The sequence below is a fragment of the Malaclemys terrapin genome, chromosome 2, assembly GCF_027887155.1.
Source record: "Malaclemys terrapin pileata isolate rMalTer1 chromosome 2, rMalTer1.hap1, whole genome shotgun sequence".
Taxonomy (NCBI): Eukaryota; Metazoa; Chordata; order Testudines; family Emydidae; genus Malaclemys; species Malaclemys terrapin.
The window spans coordinates 75,623,918-75,650,518 of NC_071506.1; the positions used below are offsets into that span (position 1 = coordinate 75,623,918).

The window sequence follows — 26,601 nt, forward strand, 5'->3', positions numbered from 1 at the left end:
CTATGATGTGTATATTCAGGGTCACATTTTAATAATTTTACATATTGGTAAAGAAAGGACTTGAAAAAGGAGCTGTGTAATGGAGGTATTGGCATTAGCCATAAAGTATGGCATAAAACGTGTATATTAAATGTAAATTCTTTTTATTGGTGGAATTCCAAGCAGTATCTTGTTTTGTTTTTTAATTTTTACTTCCCAGGATTTAATAGAAGAATACATTTGGAAATTTAGTTTGGTTCTAGTCGTCACTGTGAACATGGAGGTGGATCTTTATCTATGATTAAGTCAGGCTTTTGCTTCTTGCACGTAAGCTGTCTATTGCTGACCAGCTGGGTGGTTCAGACTACTTGCCTAAACTGCCCAAGAGAAATCTGCTGCTGCTGCTTACCTGGTATTTACAGTCCTGCTCGGGCAGGGAAAGGGAGGAATTAAAAAGAAAAAAGTGAGATGTTATTGCATTGCCCTGTGACTTCAGAATTGGCAAAATGCTTCAAAGGGAAGAATATACATTAATGATGTTGCTTGATATTGAGTAATGGAATTGCTTGGCACCTTCCAGCTCACATAGATATAACTGAAATAATGACTGTACAAATATTAGAAGCCTTATCGCTCCAGGCTAGATCCACTACACGAGACAGGGAGGCAGAGCTCTCAGCTGATGTAAATTGTCACAGCTCCATTAGAGTGAATGAAGGATGTGCCCCAGAATATCTTCATGGGACATCAGGAAATGTGAGTGAGAGTAACACCACAAGGGTTAACAATAGAAACAACCATGAGGCACCTGCAACATTTCTCTTTAAAGGCTTTCTAGCATTTCACGTAGGAAACATAATAAATAGGTGCCAAGGCACATGACCCAAGAATTCATTTGTAGCCTATAATATCACATTACTGAATGCTGAACAGCATCTGAATAGGGTAGTTTGACTTTTTTCCCCATATACACTCCAAGTGGAGCTGAGATGTGTAAGAAAATGAAACCCTATGTTACATCGATAGGAAAAAGTTACATAATGTCCACAGACATCAAGAAAAATACCCTTTTGTCTACAAGAAAATAAAATCACGTGTGGCAGACTCTGGCAAAAATTGGTGTTTTCCTACCATAGGCCACATCTGGTGGGGAACGTAGAATTTTTGGTTGTATTTGTAAAACAATTCTTTTTGCTGCCTTCAACCAAATTGTATCCACTCCTGTCCACCATGATCATGCATAAGGATGGCCTGATGATTCTGATGTGGATTAGTGAGCTGATTCTTGTGATCTTCCCCAAACTTACCTAACACTCTCTCACACTTTTTTGTGTAGTATATGTAACCTTTAGGGCCCCATATAGGCCTGCTAGCTATGTAGTGCTTCAGGGTTGAAGCTAATCTCCGTATCTGAGAAATAAGGATGAGATTTAATGTGGGAGGGCGGATTATCCCGCATCTGCCTACCATGAGATTCTTACTCCTTCCTCTGAAGCATCTGCCAGAAACAGGACACTGACCTAGAGGGACTCTAGGTCTGATTCAGTATGGTAGCCTGGGCTTCACATAGGAACTGTTTACTCTGGACTCCATGCATAGTTACCCACATTTAGAAAAAAAATGGAAAAGGACAGTTATCCAATTAAACTGAGGATTTATGGGCCACCAGCATTTTCTTGGTGGCTAAATCGGGAGTGACTGTACATCCTAGTGAATTTTTAGAATAGTGCTGTAAAGTGTGTAAATACTACTATCCTCCATTTTACAGCTGAGGAAAGGAGGACAGGAAGGTTAAATAACTGGATTAATCCCACAAAAAGTGCCTGTATCAAAGCCAGGGTTAGAGTGCAGGATGTAGTGTTCTCAACCCTGTATCCAGTCCACTGGAGCTCTCTGCCCTTCAGCTATTTAGACATGAGACTGTAACCTCTAGTCAAGCTGATCCTCTGGCTGCTCAGCTGAGGAAGCTGGCTCAGCTGCAGGTAGCTGGTGGAGAGAGTAGAGAGGAAGGATGGTGTGATGGTCTCAGGGTACCCAGGGCTAAGAGTCACCTTGTTACCAGGGCAGTGTCTTGCTTGTGCTTAGATGGGTGTTTGCTCCCTGACACCAGCAGCCCATTAGCCACTCAAGCACTCGCCTCTGCCCTCTGCCAGCCATTATTTTGTCTTGCAGACTGACCCGGGGTCCCAGTGGGGAACCAGCTGTGGTCACTCAATTAGGGTGAACTGCAAAGAATGGGGCAGCCAACCCCCGAAAAGCTGGTGGATATTCCAATACTTAAATTCACCAACCCAGCATATAACAGCTTCTTTATTACCTTTACTGGTTACTCAGAAGTCCAAACAACACAGTTCCCTTAAAGTGATCCAGCCTCTGGCCTCCATCTGGGTACCCATGTCAAATATGATAATTGCTGTAAAACTTATTTCATCATATAAAAGAGAAGGTTCTACCAATCCCAAAGGATCGGACGCTTTAATGAATGAGGTTAATGAATGTTTCAGATATTACCCAAATACATGCTACAGCCAATTCTTATTAACTAAACTGAAACTTATTAAAAAACACAAGAGTATGGTTAAAAGATCAATATACATGCAGACATGCGCTCAATTAATTGAGGTGCAGATTCATAGCAGAGATGGTGAGCTTTGTAATTGCGAAGAGTTCCTTTAGAATTCAGTTCATAGGTCATAGTCCAATGTTCAAACCTCATATTCAGGGTGTACCAGAATAACTGGGACCTCAGGCCTGGTCTACACTACGAGTTTAGGTCGAATTTAGCAGCATTAAATTGAATTAAGCCTGGACACGTTCACACGGCTAAGTCCCTTTTTTCAACTTAAAGGGCCCTTTAAACCGGTTTCTTTACTCCACCTCCGACGAGGGGATTAGCGGGTCGGAATTGGGGTAGTGTGAACGGAATTCGACGTTATTGGCCGACGTTATTGGCTATCCCACAGTACTTCATTGTGACCGCTCTGGACAGCACTCTCAACTCAGATGCACTGACCAGGTAGACAGAAAAAGCCCCACGAACGCTTGAATTTCATTTCCTGTTTGCTCAGCGTAGAGAGCACAGGTGACCACGCAGAGCTCATCAGCACAGGTAACCGTGATGGAGTCCCAGAATCGCAAAAGAGCTCCATCATGGACCGAACAGGAGGTACGGGATCTGCTCGCCATATGGGGAGATGAATCAGTGCTAGCTGAACTCTGTAGCAGTAAACGAAATGGCAAAATATTAGAAAAGGTCTCCAAGGCCATGAAGGACAGAGGCCATAACAGGGACGCACAGCAGTGCCGCGTGAAAATTAAGGAGCTAAGGCATGCCTACCACAAAGCCAGAGAGGCAAACGAAAGGTCCGGGGCAGAACCGCAAACATGCCGCTTCTACACGGAGCTGCATGCCATGCTAGGGAGTGCAGCCACCACTACCCCAACCGTGTGCTTTGACTCCTTCAATGGAGAAACACACAGGGAAGCGGGTTCGGGGTATGAGGAAGATGAGGATGAAGATAGCTCACAGCAGCAAGGAAGCGGAGAAACCGGTTTCCCCAACAGCCAGGATATGTTTATCACCCTGGACCTGGAACCAGTAACCCCGAACTCACCCAAGGCGTGCTCCCAGACCCTGAGGGCACACAGGGGACCTCTGGTGAGTGTACCTTTGTAAATTTTACACATGGTTTAAAAGAAAGCGTGTTTAATGATTAATGATTAATTTGCCCTGGCAATCGCGGCCAGTACAGCTACTGGAAAAGTCTGTTAACATGTATGGGGATGGAGCGGAAATCCTCCAGGGACATCTCCACAAAGCTCTCCTTCATGTACTCCCAAAGCCTTTGCAAAAGGTTTCTGGGGAGGGCTGCCTTATCCCGTCCGCCATGGTAGGACACTTTACCACGCCAGGCCAGTAGCACGTAGTCTGGAATCATTGCATAATAAAGCATGGCAGCGTATGGTCCCGGTGTTTGCTGGCATGCAGACAACATCCATTCCTTATCTCTTTGTTATCCTCAGGAGAGTGATATCATTCACGGTCACCTGGTTGAAATGGGGCGATTTTATTAAGGGGACATTCAGAGGTGCCCGTTCCTGCTCTGCTGAACAGAAATGTTCCCCGCTGTTAGCCACACGGTGGGGGGGAGGGGTGAAGTGATCATCCCTGAGAATTGGGTGTGGGGGAGGAAGGGGGGTTAGTTGGGTTTGTTCTGCATGTTAACCTGGAAACTGCAGCCCCTCCTTTTACATTGCAAACCCACTTTAAATGGCCAACCCAACGGGTGCTTGGTATAGGAAATGGGAGCGCTACTGTTTGAAACCATTCCCACATGTTAAGAAGGGAAAAAAGCCAAAAGACTATGGTTTACCATGGCTGCCTGCAAGCCGAAATCTGTTGCCTGGCACTGCGTGAGTGATCTCTCACACCAAACCGGCAGGACCTCAATATAAGAGGAAAAATGCGACCTTGTAATGAAAGCATATGTGCTGTGTAATGTGAACAGCAAAATTTAACGTGAAAGAGTGTACCCATTGTTCTCTAAAATGTCTTTTTTTTAACCACCTCTCCCATCTCCTCCACCAGCTGCAAATGTTTCTCCTTCACAGAGGTTAGTGAAGATTAGAAGGAGAAAACGGCAGACTCGGAATGATATGTTCTCGGAGCTCCAGATGTCCTCCCACGCTGAAAGAGCACAGCAGAATGCGTGGAGGCAGTCAATGTCAGACTACAGAAAAGCACAATATGAACGAGAGGAGAGGTGGCGGGCTGAATCGCGGGATGAACAGAGCAAGTGGCGGGCTGAAGATGATAGGTGGCGTCAGCTTGCAGACAGAAGGCAAGAGTCAATGCTCCGGCTGGTGGAGCATCAAACTGTTATGCTCTAGCGTATGGTTGAGCTGCAGGAAAGGCAGCAGGAGCAGAGACCGCTGCTACAGCCCCTGTGTAACCAACAGCCCTCCTCCCCAAGTTCCATAGCCTCCTCACCCAGACACCCAAGAACACGGTCGGGGGGCCTCCAGCCACCCAGTCACTCCACCCCAGATGATTGCCTGAGCATCAGAAGGCTAGCCTTCAATAAGAGTTAAAATTTTAAACTGCAGTGTGTCCTTTTCCTTCCCTCCTCCCCCACCCATCCCGGGCTACCTTGGCAATTATCCCCCTAGTTGTGTGATGAATTAATAAAGAATGCATGAATGTGAAGTAACAATGACTTTATTGCCTCTGCATGTGGTGCTCGAGGGGAGGTGGGGGGTGGTTGGTTTACAGGGAAGTAGAGTGAACTGGGTGGGGGGGGGGGCGGAGGGCTCATAAAGGAGAAACAAACAGAAGTTTCACACCATAGCCTGGCCAGTCACAAAACTCATTTTCAAAGCTTCTCTGATGCGCAACGCGCCCCGCTGTGCTCTTCTAACCGCCCTGGTGTCTGGCTGCGCGTAATCAGCGGCTAGGAGATTTGCCTCAACCTCCCACCCTGCCATAAATGTCTCCCCCTTACTCTCACAGATATTGTGGAGCGCACAGCAAGCAGCAATAACAATGGGGATATTCTTTTCGCTGAGGTCTGAGTGAATCAATAAGCTGCGCCAGCGCACTTTTAAATGTCCAAATACACATTCCACCACCATTCGGCACTTGCTCAGCCTGTAGTTGAACAGGTCCTGACTACTGTCCAGGCTGCCTGTGTATGGCTTCATGAGCCATGGCATTAAGGGGTAGGCTAGGTCCCCAAGGATCATGATAGGCATTTCAACATCCCCAACGGTTATTTTCTGTCAGGGAAGAAAGTCCTTTCCTCCAGCTTTCGAAACAGACCAGAGTGCCTGAAGACGCGAGCATCATGTACCTTTCCCGGCCATCCCACGCTGATGTTGGTGAAACATCCCTTGTGATCCACCAGGGCTTGCAGCAGCATTGAAAAGTACCCCTTGCGGTTTATGTACTCAGAGGCTTGGTGCTCCAGTGACAAGATAGGGATATGGGTTCTGTCTATCGCCCCCCCCCTCCCCCACAGTTTGGGAATCCCATTGCAGCAAAGCCATCCACTGTGGCCTGCATGTTTCCCAGAGTCACTACCCTTGCTATCACCAGGTCTTTGATTGCCCTGGCAACTTGGATCACAGCAGCCCCCCCCAGTAGATTTGCCCACTCCAAATTGATTCCCGACTGACCGGTAGCTGTCTGGCATTGTAAGCTTCCACAGGGCTATTGCTGCTCGCTTCTCAACTGTGAGGGCTGCTCTCATCCTGGTATTCTGGCACTTCAGGGCAGGGGAAAGCAAGTCACAAAGTTCCATGAAAGTGCCCTTACGCATGCGAAAGTTTCGCAGCCACTGGGAATCGTTCCACACCTGCAACACGATGTGGTCCCACCAGTCTGTGCTTGTTTCCCGGGCCCAGAATCGGCGTTCCACAGCATGAACCTGCCCCAGTAACACCATGATTTGCACATTGCTGGGGCCTGTGCCTTGTGAGAGGTCTATGTCCATATCAATGTCCTCATCACTCTCGTCGCCGCGCTGCAATCGCCTCCTCGGCTGGTCCTGGTTTTGCTTTGGCATGTCCTGGCTCTGCATATACTCCAGGACAATGCGCGTGGTGTTCATAGTGCTCATAATTGCCGCGGTGATCTGAGCGGGCTCCATGATCCCAATGCTATGGCGTCTGGTCTGAAAAAAGGCGCGAAACTAGTATCTGATGGAGGGAGGGGCGAGTGATGACATGGCGTACAGGGAATTAAAATCAACAAAGGTGGCTGTGCATCAGGGAGAAACACAAACAACTGTCACACAGAATGGCCCCCCCCAAAGATTGAACTCAAAACCCTGGATTTAGCAGGCCGTTGATTTCACGGAGGGAGGGGGAAGCAAATGAATACAGAACAAATCTATTTTTTACTTCTTAAGCTGGCAGACGACGGTGCAGCATGACTGATAGCCCTCGGCATCTTCTGGGCGCTTGGCAGAAAATAGCATACTACAACTGATAGCCATCATCGTCATTGGGAAGGCAGCGACTGGAGGACATATGGAGTTTCAGTCACTGCAGTACGACGATGACGGATACCAGTCGTAATACACCATCTTCTATCAAAAGGCAAGGGGCTGCTGCTGTGTGCAATGCAGCTCCACGTCTGCCAGCACCCAGATCGCCGATGAAGGCTACCAGTCATGCTGCACCATCTACTGCCAAAAGGCAATTAGCTGCTGCTGCTGTGTAGCAATGCAGTACCATGTCTGCCGGCACCCAGATGACATATGGTGATGGTGAGCTGAGCTGAGCGGGCTCCATGCTTGGCGTGGTATGTTGTCTGCACAGGTAACCCAGGTAAAAAGGCGCGAATCAATTGTCTGTCGTTGCTCTGACGGAGGGGGAGGTGCCTGACGACACGTACCCAGAACCCCCCCACGACACTGTTTTGCATCATTCAGGCATTGGGATCTCAACCCAGAATTCCAATGGGCGGCGGAGACTGCGGGAACTGTGGGATAGCTACCCATAGTGCAACGCTCCGGAAGTCGAAGCTAGCCTCGGTACTGTGGACGCGGTCCGCCAACTTAATGCACTTAGAACATTTTATGTGGGGTCACACACAATTGGCTGTATACAACCGATTTCTATAAAACCGTCTTCTATAAATTCAACCTAATTTCGTAGTGTAGACATACCCTCAGTCTTGTGACTCAAACTTCCCCTGATGACGTATAAGCAGATCTAAGATGACAGAATCAGGACCCAAGGATCTTCTATACAATTTCATGTCCTCTTTGTCAAGTTGGGATTTCCTCAGGGAACAAAGGGTAATTAGGATGACTGAAGGAGATTCATCACCGGTATTTAGCTACATGAATTAACATAAGGCCATTTGCTTTTTCCTCCACCATTCACAGTACATTTCGAAGACAGACGAATACCGAGATCCTGAGAGATCCCATGTTACAATTCAGTTAAATGATATCCAAATACAGCATACAGGGACTGTTGATTACACTGTGGACCCTACTCATACATATGTAAATAAACAAACATTATCTCCCTACTTGTCTTTTTGAGGGTTATTTATTTTGCAGGATGTTTAACCCTTTCTAGCCATGTGTCACACAGGCTAACAAAAGATACACCTGAATCCCTTTGTAGTGTCCAGCCCCTTCTCCACTGAACACCCACAGAAATAACAGCTCTGCTCTCCCCAAAGGAACAGTACACATCAGCTTGTAAGAGTCAGCTCAGGACCAGCACTTTGCATAAAATCACTGCATTGAGATCTATTTATAGTGAAAACATGGTTAAGTCTAGTATACAAGATTCAAGTGATAATGATGTAAGGGTATTGGAAACAAAAGGTTGTATATAAAACACATTAAAAACATGCTTTCCAGAGACTGGACTTAACTAACAGGTTATTGTCTTGTTTAAAGTCCTTTGCAGCATTTTCAACCAAGGTTGGCTGGGATCTTCTCTTCATGAATGTAAATACATTGTCTCTTTACTTCCTATGTGCAGGATGAGGGGGTGTCTTCTTCTCCTCCTACCAGTCCTTAATTTGTGCCAGGACTTGCCGGGGCTTAAACCTGCCACCTCTAGTTTTGGCAGTTCATAGCCCTGGTACCTCTGGGCTTGCTGCATCAGTTATGAATGTAAAAAGATTGCTTGAGCCCCGGCACCTCTTTCAGTACAAATTAAGCACTGACTCCTATATATACCTTCCAAAGTTCATTGCCTGCCTTCAGACAGGATAACCACACATGGCTTGGGGTTTGTTTTTTTGAGTGCCGCTTCCTTGTTGACTTTACATTTCTTTGTAAACATCTGCCTGTGTGTAAATGGACATCCATTGTTACTTTACAATGCTTAATTTATATGCTGATAAAAATCTAGACTTCTGATTGCCTGTCTGGAGGAAAATATTTTTTCACCTCTGCTGGTGACTAATGCCTTGATATAGCCTTAAACATATTTTTGGTGTGTGTGTGTGTGTGTTGTATAATTACATCTCCTTACATAATACCTGCACATACATTTCATTAATATTGTTATGAAATGTCCAGTGTGACCCCAGCTTTCATTTAAGACCTTATATGACATTCATTGCTGAACCAGAATGCATACAGCCAGAATCAAGATATTCTTGTAACCTCCTTACCAGTTGGCATTATGGGGTTCTTGGGCACAGATGGTCCAGTAGTTAATGTCCTAGTCTGGGACCCGGCTTCAGTCCCCTGCTCTCCCCCAGGCTTCCTGTGTGACTTTAGGCAATTTACTTGGTCTCTCGGTCAGTTTCCCGCATCTGTAAAATGGGAATGATAGCACTTCCCTACATCTCAAGGATGTTGAGAATAAATACATTAAAGATTTGTGAGGTGCTGAGACCCTACTGCAAAGGGAGCCACAAGTACCCTAGATGGACAGTTTGTCTCAACTGTAATGTAGTTGGTGGCAAACTGACCAATACTGGGCCCCACAACGTGTAACAATAGAGGGAACTATGCCTATGGTTCTCAGACTCCAAAAGCCAGGGATCTGTAAATCTTTGGGATACTGACTATTCAACCAGTAGATTTTTAGGGCACCAAGTACCAATTATCTGGTATTTGGTGCTTTCATTTAAATACACTTAGGTGTACTGATAGTCCATTTGTTTGTGACTCAAACTTTTGTTTTCAGATCTCCTTGCTAAAGTAGGCACGGTCCATAGTTTTGGAGTAATTTTCTATCCATGCAATATTCTAGCTTTAATATTTCCTGAATGATTGGCAGTTTCTGAATTCTAAGTGTTGCCTAATTAAAGATGGCTTGGTAGAAGGAATAAAAAATTAAGCTTTTTGTATCTGTTCACATCCTATTCAGCCAGTCATCTGAGAGCAGATAGAATGGGAAGAGGCATTGGTGTTTAAGCCTAGCTGAGCAGAGGAAAGGAACATGGTGTGAGAGTCAAGTTCAAGAATTAGGCTAGGGAGGAGAGCTCTTGTAGAGTGAAGAGCTCTGGCTGGCATAAGGAAAGGGCCTAACAATTTATATGGAGGTGCAGAAATCATTGGCTGCTCCACATGATGGCTTCCTGACAATATCTGTTAAGCAATGTCTTAATATCTGTGTAATTTTACTTAAAATATGGAAGACTGTTTCCTGGTTGATACAATATAGATATTTCTCTTCCCCCTTTAGTTTGGCTAGTAGAATGCTTTTGAAGATGGGTGTAGACTACCTAATATTGACCTCCTGCTATTAGGTCATGTATTTGGTTTTTTTTAGAGACCTGTATGATGGTCTATGTATATGTTTATAAAGAGAACATCCCATATGACTAGTAAGCCACCAGGGCCAGAATAAACTAAGTCTATGAATACATACACCAGTTATGAAAAGGTTGAAATAACATCAATAATCTCCACAGTAGGAAGAGGGACCCACTTTCTTACCACCTAATTTGTTATAGGTTGGTGATAATTACTGAATTAACATTTGATATTAACTTCATTGAAGTAAAAGTTTGATGTTTTTTTGTCAGCACTGAATTAAATGAGAACAGGAACAAGCTTGACAACTGATATATAGTTCTCTTTGAAAACAAACATTTGGCTAGATTGTTTAGCTAGTGTATATAATTGTCTAAAGAACACCTAATTAGAAAATGATTTCTTCAAATTGGGTTTTTTTTAAATGGGGGAATAAACATCAAGCTTAGAACAGAAATAGATTCAGAAGCCAAAATTGTCATCCTCAACATCTCTATCAATATAATTAGACCTCTTTAAAAGCAAAAACTAACCAGAACAATCACACAGCCACTTGTCATTCATATTCTTAGTGGCTCTTTAAGAACTGAGCAGCCATGTTGAAGGCATACGGCTATTTATTTAATAAGGGGTGGTAGTTCATGTTCAGTGTTTGACTTGCCAATTATGTCTCTGATCCTGCAACCCTTTACTCACTGTCACTCCTTGGAGGGAGAGGGGGTTCAGTTTCTACTGACCAACCCTCCTTAGTTTGCTCTCAGTAAGATCAGTTCTTGCACCGCTTTGAAGTTTCTAGTGTAGACGCACACTTAACTTGATGCACATGAGCAGTCCCATTGTCTCACAAATGTAAAGTTAAGCATGTGCTTAACTGTTTGCAAGATCGTGACCTTTATTTTCTTGTGTTTGAATGAATGGTGGTATCTGTTGGCAATACTGCAATATATACAATGTATTTGAATTTCATTAAGAATATGTAGGCTGTCTACCCTTAATTCTTTGTGTGTGTGTGTGTGTGTGTGTGTGTGTGTGTGTGTGTGTGTGTGTAAAAGACATAGTGTTTAATTAGTTTTAGTGCCTAAAACCACTTAAAATGGTGAGATGATATAAACATTAATTTTCATTCCATCATATATGAACATTAGAAAGTGTGTTCATAGGACTTGTTTTTCTTTTTTGTGTTGCTTCTATTTCTTCCCATTTGTCCTTTTGAAAATGACTGACTTCATGCTGAAACACAGCTTGTTTACACAATTTTTCTGTTCACTTTTCTCCCTTTCACTTAACAAATGATAAAGAGCAACCAATGATTTGTTGCGCTCCCTTTAATAATGTGTGGTTTTTCTTTTTACATTTGTTTTTCCTAGGGATTTAGAACAAATGAATAAAGGCAACTGTACTGTAACTGACTTCATTTTAGGATGTTGTATGTGGGTGTTTTTCTTTCCCCCACAATACCTTTGGCATCCTTTCAAAATCAGTTATCTTTTGCAAATACTTAGGAGGCCAACACATTTCTCTTGATGCTTTATGACAAGTGAATAATTTAGTGAAAGTAAAATGAAAATACACCTCATGGCTTTGCTATGAAATGTGAACAGTTAAGCAGTTTTCATGTTTACATAATCCCCTGGCTGACTCTGCATTAGAATAACACACTGGCCCCTGAAGCGCTTCTGTAGGTGTGGACACTGCCAGAATTGCTGCTCTGTGTTGGGAAAGGAACACTAAGGGCTGAAGGAAACACGAAGTTACCCATCACTTGCACCAAAGCTCTGAGTGAAAGCCCCACTTGCAGTGCACAGCACCTGTCAGGACTGGAACCAGCAACCAAGTATTGTTGTTGCAACAACGTGTAACCCACTGCCACAGCCTCCCATGCTTCTCCTTCCTTTCTGCTCTATGGCTGGAGGGATGTTAAGTGGCCACTTCACCTTGAATGGTCCCTTGAAATATGTTTAGTCACAGTTATGTAGTCACAATTTGTTCCAACCTTGTATTTAGCAGTGACCCGGAGTTTCCCAGCCCTGCAGAAGAGCTCTATAGCTGGAAAGCTATTCATTCTCTCTCTCTCTCTCTCTCTCTCTCTCTCTCTCTCCTCTCCATAAGTTGGTCCAAGAAAAGCTCTCTCTCGTCTCCTACCTTGGCTCTCTATATCTGGAAAGACAACGGAGGTGGGGAGGTGCAGGCTGAGCCTCCAGGCTCTGAGGCATAGCCTCGCCGAGGCCAGGCACCCTGCTCCGGGCAGGCAGCGAGCCGCAGGTGGTTCTGCCCAGAGCCAGCAGGTTGCATCCTTGTGCCGCTCTCAAACCCACCCCTGTTCTCCGAGCCTGTCTGTGAGGCTCGCGCAGCGCTAAGGCGAGGCGGCTCGTGAGCAGTGAGGTGTCTCTGCCGTCATCCCTCCCGGGGGCGGGCGAGGCACGTGGAGACAACCGGGGTCTGCGGGGTGTTTCCGGGGAGGTGGGGGGGTAGTGCGGCTCCTCATGTGGCGGAGTCTGGGCCCGGGCATGTTAGCGCTCCCCCCAGTGTCTGCTTCTCACACAACCCATCCCCCGCTGGAGCGGCCCCTTATTGGCAAAGGTCGGGGGAATGTGGTGGATGACAAGTTTCAGAGTAACAGCCGTGTTAGTCTGTATCCGCAAAAAGAAGAACAGGAGTACTTGTGGCACCTTAGAGACTAACAAATTTATTAGAGCATAAGCTTTCGTGGACTATATGTATGTGTGTATATATATCTCCTCATTATATGTTCCATTCTAGTCCACGAAAGCTTATGCTCTAATAAATTTGTTAGTCTCTAAGGTGCCACAAGTACTCCTGTTCTTCTTTTTGTGGTGGATGAAACATTCATGAATTGGACTTTCCCTTGTGCCTGGCTCTGCTTTCTATCCATTCCCTTCCTCCCCTCGGCCGATCGCTGGCTCCCCCTCTCAGGTCTCCCTGCCGCGGATCCTGGGCTTGTGGCCAAAAGCCACTTGCAAGGAAAAGGGCCTCCAGGCATCAGCCTGTCTGTAACTCCGATTGCAGCGCGTCCCCGCCTCTCCTCTCGCTCTTGCAATAAAGTCCGGGGGGGGATCCCCTGGAAAAACCCGTTTGTTTGTTATAATGGTCTTAAACATTAGGCGCAGCCAGTGCCTTTGGCAGCCCCCAGGAGAAGGGAAACTGCGGGGGATGAGACCGCTCAGTAGCCTGGGCAGCACTGCCCGCAAAAACAGTGGAAAAGGGATCAAGTTGGGGCTACCTGGCCTGGATCCTGTCTGGTTTTGGTCCCCATTTCCCAAACCGTTTAATCAAACAGAGCACAAGCCTAGCAGCTGCTCCTGCACTAAACAATGCCAGCCCATGGAGCTCCCCCGAGCATGAGCGCTTGCAAAAACTTGGACCTGGCACCTGGATCTGGCACCTAGACCTAGCCAAATCTTGCGGCAGAAACTAGTGCATAAACTGAGAACAAGTCTTAAAAGCCGCCCCTGACGTCTGCTGGCCCATCATGCTGCAACACCCCCGCTCTGGTTGGCGCGTGGATCCTACTGAATTCATCCAACAATGTGGTCCTCGTCCTCCAACTTCCATGGCATGAATAGAGAACAGGTGCAGCTGCTCCATCGCACCTCCAAAATTCCAGCCCGTGGTACATCACACACCTGATACAGCATAAGCGCTACAAAACCCAGTGCCAGCATCTGGATCCAGCTTGATTTTTGGCCGCAAGTCCCAAATTGTGCAACGTAAATATGCTTGTTTGCTAACTGTTCCTCCTGCAGTGGAAAAGCTGGATCTTGGTGCATCCTGTCCCAGTAGTACTTGCAAAACACATCCTTGGTGCACCTTGTAGTCATCCCTTTACATCAAATATATCTGTACCCGATGGACTGAGTTTCTATGAAGCCACAGTAATCCAGGTACGGCATCTTGATCTTTCTAGATATTTTCATATTTCAGACCATAAACTTGAGATTTGGCAGTGAAAGGAAGGTAGCCGATCAAGACGATCATTCTATATGGTTTTAGCTAATGAATTCCTCATTGGAGATTTTTTTCCCCACAGCAGTCTAGAGTAGTTAGGAACACATCTTCCATTGGGATTCTCAAACTGGGGGTTGCAACCCCTTCGGGGGTGGCGAGGTTATTACATGGGGGTTGTGAGCTGTCAACCTCCACCCCAAACCTCACTTTGCCTCCAGCATTTATAATGGTGTTAAATATATTAAAAGGTGTTTTTAATTTATAAGAGGGGGTCGCACTCAGAGGCTTGCTATGTGAAAGGGGTCACCAGTAAAAAAAAAATGGAGCCACTGCATATCTGTACTATGGGGATCGGATGTTTATAAGTAAATGCAGCTACATTTGACTTCTGTTACTACCATAAACCTCTGCATCATACTGTATTAACTAAATAGCTGGATCCAGCAAGAACTAGGTGCCAGAAATGTGTTCGTTCTTGCACCAATATGGGAGCCTGAATTTTTGTGCTCAAATAAGAGCAGCAGCAAGTGTTATCTATTTTGATACAATATGAAGCCTTCGGACCAAAAAAGACAGGCTCCAGGTGTCTTTGCAGTGCTATTGAGCAGGAATTCACTGAGATCTGGAATGGGAGCAACCGCCCTTCTTCTCTGTTTAGTCGGTAGGGTCTTTGGGTTTACATCAAAACAAAACACAAACAAACCACGCGAGCTGGATCCAGTAGGAGCCAGAGACTGGGTCGATGGATGTGGAATTGTGAAACTCTTGTGCCAGTTTCCAAATAGAGTTTGGGGGTGTGTGTGTGTGTGTGTGTGTGTGTTGGTAGTAGGAGCAGCTGTATCCGTCCCCCGTCCCCCACCCTAAATACAATACACTTCGTGGGATTAGGGTTAATATTTGGCAGGATCTGGGTTTTGTATGTGTTTCTAGTACTATTGTGGCAGCAGGAGGCAGAAAGGTCCAGATATTTTTCAGCGCAAGAAGAGCGGCCACCCTCGTTTCCTACTTAAATGGTACGATTTGGGTTTGGGAGTCTCCAATTGCCAGGCTGCAGGTATCAGATCTGGGTACTAACGCTCGCCTTGATCTGGATCTTTTCGGGCTCAGTAGAAGCCGCTCTTGCCCCTGTATTTTGTCGGTCGCACTTCGGAGGCTGGAGCCCGACACGCCGCAGGATCTGTCGGCATCCAGGTGAACGCAGCGTTCGCCTCCCGCAAAGCGAAGCCTGAAAAGCCAGGCAGGGCACAGGCACCGTCCGCTGCCGCCTTGCAAGCCGCGGGGGCTTCTGAGTGTCACCCAGGGCGGCGGCGGCGGCGGGGGGGGGCAGACCGGAAAACTCCCTCCAGATCCCCCCAGCCCGCGCACGTCGCTCTGCTATAAGAGGAGTCCCCTAGACCGAGCGGGACGTACTGGGGTTGCCATTGCCATGGCAATCCCCCCCGCGCCAGCAGGAGCCGGGGAAGCCGAGGAAGGTGAGGAAGAAGCGGAAAGTCCTTCAGTGGCTCTGTGCGCTGCTGCCGGTGTCCCTGCACGGCGGCCGCTGCCTTAGCCCAGTCGCTGGGGCAAGGGCTGGGACAGGCCCCTTCGCATGCCGCGTGCGCGCCCGCGGAGAGGATGTGGCGCCTCTAGCCAACTTCCCCCGGGCTCTGGCCAAGGTAGGTCCTCGGCGGCCGGAGCGCGCCTGGCGGGCGGCTGGGAGCTGGCTGGGACCGGGCAGCGGGACCCCCGCTAACAGACACTGGCCGCCGAGCAAGTGCAGCAACACGGGTGGCAACAGGAGCGGGAGTTCCGCATTGGCCGGGCTAGGAGGTGGGGACCGACGGGCGGGGGCAGCTAATAGCGACTGTGCTGGGAGATTTACCGCGGGTCCGGGGATCCTGGTGGCAGGGCGAAGGGGGTCTAGTTCCTCCCAGCCGGGCAGGGGAAGGTGCAGACAAAGGGGTGCAAGCACCAGTCCTGCTTATCCAGACACGCTTCTCCTCGGGGAGACCTGAGCGGCGGATTGCGGTGATTGTGACTGTACTTGCGGGACAGGGGAGAGGCTCTGGGGAGTGGATGGGTTAAGGGGATCCACAGATTAAAGGGCACCCCGCAGGCTGCAGGGCCCTCAAATGCTACTGGCTAGATCAAGAGCGTTGTGCCTGGTCCCTCTTGTACTTCTCCAAGGACCACGGAACTGGGTCCCGGAGCGCTCTTTCTTGCTTGAGCACATACTGTATTTCTAACCTCAAGCTTGGCGGTTGCTCTTAGTCTGCATCATGTGAGGTTTTGAGAGCGCTTCGGTTTCAGGAGCCGTGTTACTCTGTATCCGCAAAAAGAACAGGGGGAAGAATCTAAAACCATTAGGACAAGCCAGACTAGATGTGATTCAGGCGAGGAGGTGCTGTCCTTTGCTTCTGTAGTGTAAACAAACATTAGAGGAAAGAACAGGAGTACTTGTGGCACCTTAGAGACTAACAAATTTATTTGAGCATAAGCTTTCCTGGGCTACATCCCACTTCTTCGAATGCATAGAATGGAACATATATTGAGGAGATTTTTTTCCCCTCTTACTTATTTGGCCTCTCAGAGTTGGTAAGACAACTCCCACCTGTTCATGCTCTTTTTGTATATGTGTGTGTGTATGTATATATATCTCCTCCCCCCATTGCCCAGGCCCACTTGAGGACAGAGACCTAGCATGAGAGACCAGGAAGATCTCAAGAGATATAGAATTAATTTCTTTAACACATTATCTGTATTACTTCCTTCAGCATTTCTGATCTACATTTGCAAGGATAGATGTGTGTGTTTATTTGGGTCTTTTGTTATTACCACATGAATTCTTCAGTCTTTTTTTGTCATCCTCAGCTTGGGGCTCAATTTTGTAAACTTGCATGGGTTAACTACTTGCAGCAGTAAAGTTAAGTGTTTGTAGGGTCAGGCAGTTAGTCTGTAAACTCCTGGTTTGCAAAATGAATACCTATAGCACTCTATGAATAATACATATGTATTATTGCAAAAGATCTATGTACAGTAACAGATGCCAACACTGAACCTCCTGTGCTGTAATTTCCATGGTTTTCCCATTCAGACATTGCCACCAGTTTTTACTGACCAAACGCTGAGTAAAGTGTCATCCATATACGCTTACTGACATATTTTACAATAGTAATATCAGAGCACTTTTCATCTTCCATGCACTTTAATTCTTAGGACAACCCTGAGACTAAATATTATCTCTATTTTACAAATGGGAAAACTAAAGCAGATGATTGAGCCAGATTAAAAACATTGCAATAGACAGTTTATTAATAACATTGGACTGGTGGTTTTTTTTTCTATTTGTGGATTGCTTGTGAACATGCTCAGCATTGCCTGCTCTCCTGAGTCTCACAATATTTGGTATTTTACTTCATGCTCTAGCTCTTGGATTCAAATTATTACGAGACTCTCAGTTCTCATTTAAAAAAAACAAACAATAAATTCTAGCTCTTGTGGTTTTGGTGAAAGGCTTGAAAACATGACCCCAACTGTCTCAAAAAAAAAAAAAAAAAAAAAAGCAAAGAGAGAGCCCAGAATTGATTATTTTAGAATCTCATGACTTTTAAGTCAATCTTACATTTGTTTTGTTTATTTATTTTAAGGAGGGATGGACATCATGATTTTTGAATGTTTGGGGTTTGTACTGATTTGTTCTCTTTGCAATTATTTGTACCTCTTCATAAACACACTTCAGCCTCTGACAAACTAAGAAATTTTTGCTCGGATGCTTCCTTGGATTTTTTTGAAAACAAATTCTGATATTTGATTTGTGGATTGATTGGGGAAGTTTTTTGTTTTGTTTTGTTTGTTCCCTCACTGAATGACCAAACCTTTATAAGCTGCTTCTGTTGTGACCTAAATGTAGCTTAGCTAAGAAACAAGTTTAATTTAGTGATTACATAAATCTCAGCAGCAAACCCAAAACTTGCTCTTTTGTGAACAGTCGTACAAACAAAACTTTGCTCAGATAATTGTTCTTGAGGAAAAGAGTCGAAAGGGCACAAATACTGTGGAAGTGAAATTGTTAATATTTGTCTATCTCTACAGACCAATTTGATACTTAGTCACCCTGACAATGTGCCCAAGTATCCTGTAAATAAGGGTATTATGCAGCACTTCCAGTGTTGGAAGATCTGGTCTTCATGGAGTAAGAGCTATTCCATGTGTACTAATAGGCTTGCAGAGACATCACTGTTGCCCCTGCACTGAAGTGATCTCTGCAACGTCATCTACCAAAAGGAGACAGACATGGGCAGAGAATAGGTGCATTCTGTCTCCAACCCCTTTCTTCTCCATCCTATGGCACTGTACGTTTCTACACAGTGCTTGCCCCATCCTGGAAAAGTTCCTTCAAGTTGTAAATGAGCATAGCAGGCCCCCAGCTGCAGATAGTTGGTATAATTCATCCACAACCCACCAAGCAGAATTACCTGTGACATCATGGGCACATGCATGGGTGGCTGGTGACTCGGCTGTTGGAGGAAGGCTAGCTCCCAGCCCCTCCCCTTGTGCCTGAGGTTCTGCCACTCCATCTCCGCTTCTCCACCTTTTCCCACAGAGCTCCCCCAGCCCTGGAGCGCCAGGTGGCTGAGTCCGGGTGGCAGGCTGTGCTGAAACAATTTTAATAGTGGGGGTGCTGAGAGCCATTGAACCAAACTGTAAACCCTGTCTATAATGGAAACCACTTCAAGCCAGGGGGTGTGGCAGCACCCTCTCCACCTCTAGTTCTAGCACCTATGCTAGGCAGGCAGCACAGCCCCAGTGCAAGCCGCCCCCAGTCCCCATGGCAGGCCAGCCAGAGCCAGCCAGCCTGGGTTAGGACAGAATGCTGGGAACTGCAGGAGGGAAGCCTGGGGGGCAGGGGCAAACCAGGCTGTTTGGGGAGGCATAGCCTATGCCAGCCTATGATACCCGCCACCCATGGGCACACTTACTTTCCTATGGGAGGATGTAATCTCCATGAGAAATGGCTCAGAAAGAGAGTGTCTAAGCAGTGGATGGGTAAAGCTATGCCCATATGTCCACAGTACAGGGTGCTCAGAGACTGCACAATCATGACAATACTGTTGTGCCACTTCCAGCTAGTTTGATTGCAATGCGGCTTGTACTCCAATGCACTCTAAAAGTTATGATACCCAGGGAGATGCTGGTAGTAAATTCAACCTGTTTTTACATATAGTAGAGCAACAGGTGGACCTCCTGAGTCACCTATGTTTTCTGCAATTACTGTTATAAGTTGCTATTTGCAGTGCATCAAGGCATACAATTTCCAGCACTGGAACAAAGGGTTCAGAGTAGTTGCCTGTCAAAGCATATTGACCTATTGGCAATTATATGCTGTAATAAGGCACAAACTGGCCCTTTATTGTATACATCATACAGGGCAAGTATGGCCTGGTTTGGATTCCGGATAGAACAAGGGAATTCTGTAAGTAGTATTTCCCTGTAGGCTTGGGAATTACAGGCAATGCATGATGGGAGAGGAGCTAGGTTATATGGGGCAGCCTCTTCTCAGTATGGAATGAGATCTGGGAGACCTGAAGCTGCACTGAAGAGAGCAGATCTGGTGTGGGGCTCTCCACAATTAGAGCCAGAGAAGCACTATCCAAAGAAGGATGTGAAAAAGTTTGTGAGGAGGTAAGCTATAGAAGGGCCATATAAGAAGTGAAACAAGGAGAAAAATGCCTGAGGCAATATGGCTCTGTGGTGGACTGGAGGCCCAGTGTTGGTGCTGCACCTTATTTAGGGGCCCCAGGCTGCAACTTTTGGGGAGGGCAGGAAAAAGTTTATCTCCCCCACCCCAGCCTGCAATGACAAGAGACGAGGACTAAGTCTGGCCCTAGGGAAGGACTCGATTTGTCGAGTCCTGGGCGGTTAAGATACTGTGTCAGCAGGGTAAGGCTATTTTGCCTAGAAAGGGGGAAGGGTTATTGAGCCCTAGGAGGGCAAAGGACTACAGGTCTGTCACATTTTACGCACATTTAACATGCGTGAATTCACCTTTACGCTGTCGGCAAAAACAAAAACAAAAAGAGAAAAATACAATTTAAATACTGTTCCTGTAGTGCGTGTGATTCTGCCCGCCATTACACTCATTGTAATTTTGACTATATGCAGTTTTTGCTTTATGTGCTGGCTGCGGAACGTAACCCCAGCATAAGATGAGACAGACCTGTATTTCACTATGGACACTTGTTTGCCTTGGAGTTGGAGGGGGAGGACTTTATAGTTTAAACTGCCAGCCCAGAGACTGAGGGCTAGTCCCAGCTTTTCCACTGACTGCGGTTAATAGTTCTGTGCCTTTTACAATCCTTATTATGAGCCATTCAGGTATCTTGCAGAGTAACTATCATTACAAATAGGAAAAACTCATGCAAGCTCTCAGATCACTTCCCACGGAGCAGGGAATAGCCCCGCTGTCTAATAGAACAGTGCCAAGTCTCAACCACTTTGTCTCACAGCCATTTGGAAGGAGCAGGCCAAATCACAGGCCGCTTTAACCTGTGTACTAATGCCAGGTAGCTAGAGCATAGACAGAGATTTATGATTCTGCTACTTCTGTGCTAGGAAATCTGGTTCGTTAGCTCCAGCAGAGAGGTTTATGCTTTTGTATCAAGAGGTCCCACATACAATCTGTGCCGATGACCCAACGAGGGGCACTGTTACATTTGACTCTGCTGTCTGTAATCACTAGAAAAGCCACAATCTTCTTCCAGCATCAAGAACAGAAACCAAGAATCCTGATGCTCCTCATTCTACTGCTGTCTCTCTCAACCTCTTTTTTATAATCCACTGACGTGTATGTTATCTATCTCCATGGTCTGTTCCACATAGAGCATAATAGTTTGCTTTTTCTCCCCCACTTAGACCTACCACGAGAGTAGTAGAAATGATCTTTGCTGTTTGTTTGAAGGTTTGTGGTTTCAAACCCTGCTGATGAGCCTTGGGAGGAGGTGGGCAGGCAAATAGGTATATGTATAAAATTTCGTTCAAGATCTCAGGAGTAATAGCTGGAATGACTTTACATTGCAACATTGTATTTAGAAATGAATGTGGATGCTATGCTAATAATTGTTTTGCTGTTGTATTTTCAGTGTTTGTAGTCATCAAGAACAGCAGTGGTGCCAACTCTTGTGACACTTCCAAAAAATAAAAAAAGTCACAATATTTGGTCTTTAAGAAAGACTCAGCTGCTGGAGTCAGGTGAATGAGACTCAAATTTCACTTTTTAAAAAACAGTAAGTTGCTAACCCTCGTGACATGGAGAAAAGCCTGAAAACATGACCTGAGTGTACCCCAAAGGCTCTAAGAAGAACTATATATATATACACACATTCCTTTTTCTAAGGCCTGGGTTCTCATTTATGAATGTCTGGGATTGGCAATGTTAGACAGGATGTGGCACTTTCTGTGGATTATGTCTGAGACTGAGAGAACAGCAGGAGATTTTGCTGAGCCCAGAGGCTGCAAGACCCTGCCTGTGTCAACTCCAGAAAGGTCAGAGCTTGTTTTAATAAACCTGTATTTTAAGAAAGCAATCTCATTCTCTAAGGAGTAACTCTGGCACATAGGGAAACTTGATGCCTCCAAGCCCTGCTAATGAGCAATTGAGGCTGTCACCTGTAGGTGACCAATTTGAATCCTGCCCAGCTCAGCAGGAATTAAAAGTTGCTCCGGTCTAATGGATGTTTGGTGGTTGCCATATAAAAGGAGTTTGGGTCCTGGTTCCACCACACACATCACAAGCTCACCACCATACTTTGCACTAGAATGTGCAAGCTCTTTACGACCGGGAACATTTTATACAGTGCTGAACACAATGGAGCCCTAGTCTCAAATGTATCCTCAAGCAAGAGCTCCTGCATCAGGGACCAAAATCACATGCATTAAAATCAAATTAATTAAGCTTGAGAGAGTGGCAACACTGTTGTTGGGCTAACCACATGACTTGGGTGGGGGTTGACTCATGATTTTTGAAGTTTGGGACTAGCAATATTGGGAAATTGTAGGTCTTTAGTACTCCTGAAAAATAAGGCCCCATGCAAGCTTGGTCAACCCATGACCAGCTCAGTTTTCCTGCGGATGACCTTAACTTTTCTGCTACTGAGTTACAAGAGCTGTGTGTGTGATTGGGGCTTCATTTTTTTTTAATTGAATATGAAGTATTGCTTATTTTTCCTCCACAGATTTAGGGAATTACACAGTGGCTTTCCTCCAGACTCCCTACTACAGTATCTAATTGGGTCTTGAGTGGTTTGCCAAAGGATGAACCAGAAGTCAGTACTAGGATTAGAATTTGGGAGGTTTTTGTCTTCCAGTCCTGTGCTAACAATGCTCAACCACACCCTTTACACGTATGTGTAGGCTCTAACCCTTCACTGCTGTGCCCTCAAATTCAGTCCTGTGCAGAGCCAGCACTATGCTCCTCTTAAGTTCTTAACGGGCCTCAAGTGGGGGTATAGTGTGGAGCCTCTTGAGGGGTGAATTTTGGCCTTAAGGCCTTTTAATTGAGCCTAGATTGCATGGGTCATGGCAGCCAAAGTCTCAACCAATTATATTGGCTCATATTTATACTGGAGAGAGGAAGCCCTTTTCAAAGTCAATAAAATACTTTCAATATAGAAATGTATGAATACACTTTTTCAACAGGATGTATCTAAAAGAGATTCTATTAAAACAGAACTCAAGACAACAGAATCTGGATATGCTTAGTTTCCACTGAAGTCATCTTCCTGCTGACCTCAACAGGAGTTGGATTGGGCCTTATGCATGAGAGAACATTAGGAAAGGCTTGAGGAAAAGTAAACTGATTCGTTCTGATCTTTTCATTTCTGTTTTTAGTTCTGTAATTAATCAAGACATAAGGAAGAAATGGGGGGGAAGCAGGAAATGTCTAGAGAAACGGAGGCTTTGGGGAACTTTGAGGGGAAAAAACCCACAAAGGATGAAATCCTGGCTCCATTGAAGTTAATGTCAAAATGCCCATTGACTTCAACGGGGGCCTAGGATTTCACTGAACCAGTTGTCGATAATATTACGGGATGATTTTTTTTCAAAACCAGTCACCTAAATTGCATCCACAAAGAGCTGGATTATGCTCTTGTGTATATGTAATTGAGGAAGCATAGTATTTAATGGGCTGCTTGGTGTGCATACATAGATGCAATTTCATCCACTTTATGGTCTGATGGTGAAATATTTGGTTTATTACAATGAAGATTTTGGCAACATAAGGTAAATTTTCAGGCCAATGTGCAGAAAACTAGGTTAGTAATTCTTATTCATGTATTGCTGAAAATATATTTGTATAATATTTGAGTTATTGTAGGTTTGCAAACAAGCTTCCTGCCATGTACTTTAGGGTCAACTGATAGTCCCCTGTTTAGAATCAATAAATGATGTATTTAGAGTACTGACAGTTGCCACTGATGACAAACAGGCTTAAAGCCACTTTGCCAGTGTCTTGTGGAGATTAGGAACTGTCAAAAAGATATCACTTGAGATACAGAAATTGCACTCTGAAGTCCTTAGAGATAATAACTTATTGATATAGTATTCTAAGATTTGATTTTTAGAGTAGCCATAAGGTGCAACTGCATACAAATAAACCACAAAGAGCTCAGTTTCTATGGTTTGCATTAATTCTTCTACTTGCCTAATTTTTTTTTATACCCGTTTCGCCTTTATTATAAATTCACTGGCTTTGCTCACTAGACTTTCCTTTTTTGGTGAACTACCCACTGGGCTATATAAGCCATAAGGTGTTGGCAGAGCTGTGTGTTTAAATGACAAAGTCAACAGTTTATGCCCTTTGAGTTTTCATCTGTTTGCAGCTTTGACTGTGCATTCATCATTCAGTTTCCATGAGATTTTGTCCCATCTGCTTCCCTGTATGCTGCATAACTCACGTTGGTGGGGCTTTCTGATCTGCATTCCTACCAAACAGGACTGGTGTTCGAGCAATATTGGCATCTGTTGATTGATTCACATTTTTTTCCCCACCCAAAAAGTATGACTTGTGCTGAGCTTCCCATCAAAACAGCTTTTCTACCCAGCAATTTGTTTATCCTATGTCTAGGATGTCCACCACCACATTCCCAGTTGGCAAGACACCTCCATGTTAATACAATTTGCTACAATACCCATTTCAGAGATCTTGTAGCTCAAGTGGTAGAGGCTTGTCTTTTGGAGCTGAAGGATCAAGATTCTAATCCTAGCTCCTAAACTGTGTGTGAGACTTGTATATAGTTGTGGCTGTTACATATAGATTTATTACAACCAAAGATTATCATAGTTGGGCCCTATGCTCCCCCCTCCATTATGCAACTTGGGGGAGAACAGAGGCTCTAAAATCTCAAGCAATGGAGCAAAGAGTGGTACGTACGGAGTACACAGGGTTAGGTGGTATAACATGCTGCCACTACTATGTAGTTACCAACATGGAGGGAATGGTGGCATTATGCAGCTGGAGCTCTGTGTTTAATGGAGAGTATGGCTGGCTGGTCAGAGGAATTGAGGAAAAGCTGTTCTGTATAGCATTTTTTCACTTCTGGTGTGGCAAAAACACACACAATTCTTTACACAGTGATCAGAGTGCACTTGTCTTTGGAGAGCAAACAGCAGCACAGCAATTGAGCCAGACAGTCATGATGCCAGGGCTGGGGCAGAGAGAGTGCTAAACTTTGTTCTTTTGGGATAACAAAGTATTCTCTGGAGATCTCAGGTCACTGTGGATTCCAGACCACACTCCAACCTGTCTCATGATCTCCAGGGCATGATGGTTATTTGGGAGGAAGAAAGCACCAAAGTTCAAGTATGCTTTTCCCTTCTGCAGGTTTTTCTTACCTGGAAGAGGTCTATGCAAGGGCTAGAGAGAATTATCATCCTAGAAGAGATGCTAAAGATATGTCAGAGCCCATGTGTCCTATTGTTTGTTTTTGCAAAACTTCTCTGTACATCAGTGTGAGGTGTCCTTGCAGCCAATCGAAGAAAGAAGAGAACATTGTGTGAGTTATGACCCCGTCTTGTTGAACTGTGTCTGTCTGTAAGTGCCTAAGGCCATCAGATATTTGTCAAATGTCACATTTCACAGAAAGTGAGGGTTTTTTTCTTTTTCTGCCCTAACAAAAATTAAAAAAAGAAAATTAATTTCAATTGATGGGCAAAGGTTTGGGATGGTTTTTATTTATGTATTTTCCCTGTGTTAAAAGGTTTGGTGCTAAAATATTTAAAGAAACAGACTAATGCTTCAAACAATCGGCTATTAATGAATGTCATGCCATCTAGTGAACATAAGGAAAATGGAATATCTAAAGTTCTAGAGGTAATGACAAGTCTGTCTAGTCACACTTACATGGCCTGAAGTAGCAGGATTTGAACACTAATGTTTTTATGGTGGTGGTTGGGCCTAACTTAACAACATGACTTAATGCCAGAAGATCCACCCGAATACCCCTCTCCATGAATTTCCTTATGTTCTGTTTCTCTTTGCTTTTTGTATAGTGGAATCAGAACCTTTTAATTTTTTTGTTATTGAGACATCATGTGCAACTCCGTTGCCATGGCTGTTGATACTTTGTAACATAGAACTGCCCCATATTCGCTGTGAGAGAGCCTCTGTCTTGCTGCTGGCTAAGGTCTGTGAGAATAGTGATCCATCTTTGTACGCAGACCTCTTCAACCACCTGCCAGCTCACCTGTCTTCTAGATACCCTTTCTGGTCATTTAGGCCACCACTGGATATGATAGTGGAACCTGCTTGGCACAACAAGTGGTTAGTGACGACAGCTGTTAATCACTCTCTTGTTATGGACCCAACCATCTGTTCACCGGGTTTTGATCTGTGGTCACCTCTGAACTGGTTTTGAACAGGACCAGGCAACTGTATGGCCAATCTCTTTAAATGGGGTTGTTCTAATGACCTGTGAAACAGCTATAGTCAACTCCCCTCTGTCGCTTATCCTTGACGAGTGCCCACTGACTTATTTGGATGGCAGGCGCTGATCACGTTCATCTATGTAACTGGTTATTCTGTTCTTTACTATAATTTCAGTCAATTTGCCTGCTACTGAAGTCAGGCTTACTAGACTGTAATTGCCAGGATCGCCTCTGGACCCTTTTTAAAAAAATTGATGTTCTCCAGTCATTTGGTAGAGAGGCTGATTTTAAGTGATGGGTTACATACCATGGTTAATAGTTCTGCAATGTCATATTTGAGTTCCTTTAGAACTCTTGGGTGAATACCATCTGGTCCTGGAGAGTTATGACTGTTTTTAATTTATCAATTTGTTCCAGAAGCTCCTTTATTGACACCTCAATCTGGTACAGTTCCTCAGATTTGTCATCTGAAAAGAATGAGTCAGGTGTCGGGATCTCCGTCACATCCTCTGCCATG

General features: G+C 45.1%; 1 protein-coding gene across 6 annotated transcripts in view; it reads left to right on the plus strand.

Annotated features, from left to right (window-relative positions):
• Positions 1-13,937: 13,937 nt before the first annotated feature.
• The window catches only part of LOC128831059 (opsin-5-like), a 101,211-nt gene continuing 88,547 nt past the window's right edge, over positions 13,938-26,601 (plus strand). For 3 of the 6 annotated variants that reach the window (XM_054017141.1, XM_054017142.1, XM_054017136.1), the window contains exon 1: positions 15,266-15,838. The gene's annotated coding sequence lies outside the window, so the exon portion shown is untranslated. Of the gene's footprint in view, positions 14,120-15,265; positions 15,839-15,909; positions 15,993-26,601 lie in introns of those variants that run through there. The other 3 variants (XM_054017137.1, XM_054017138.1, XM_054017139.1) reach the window with 3 other exon arrangements.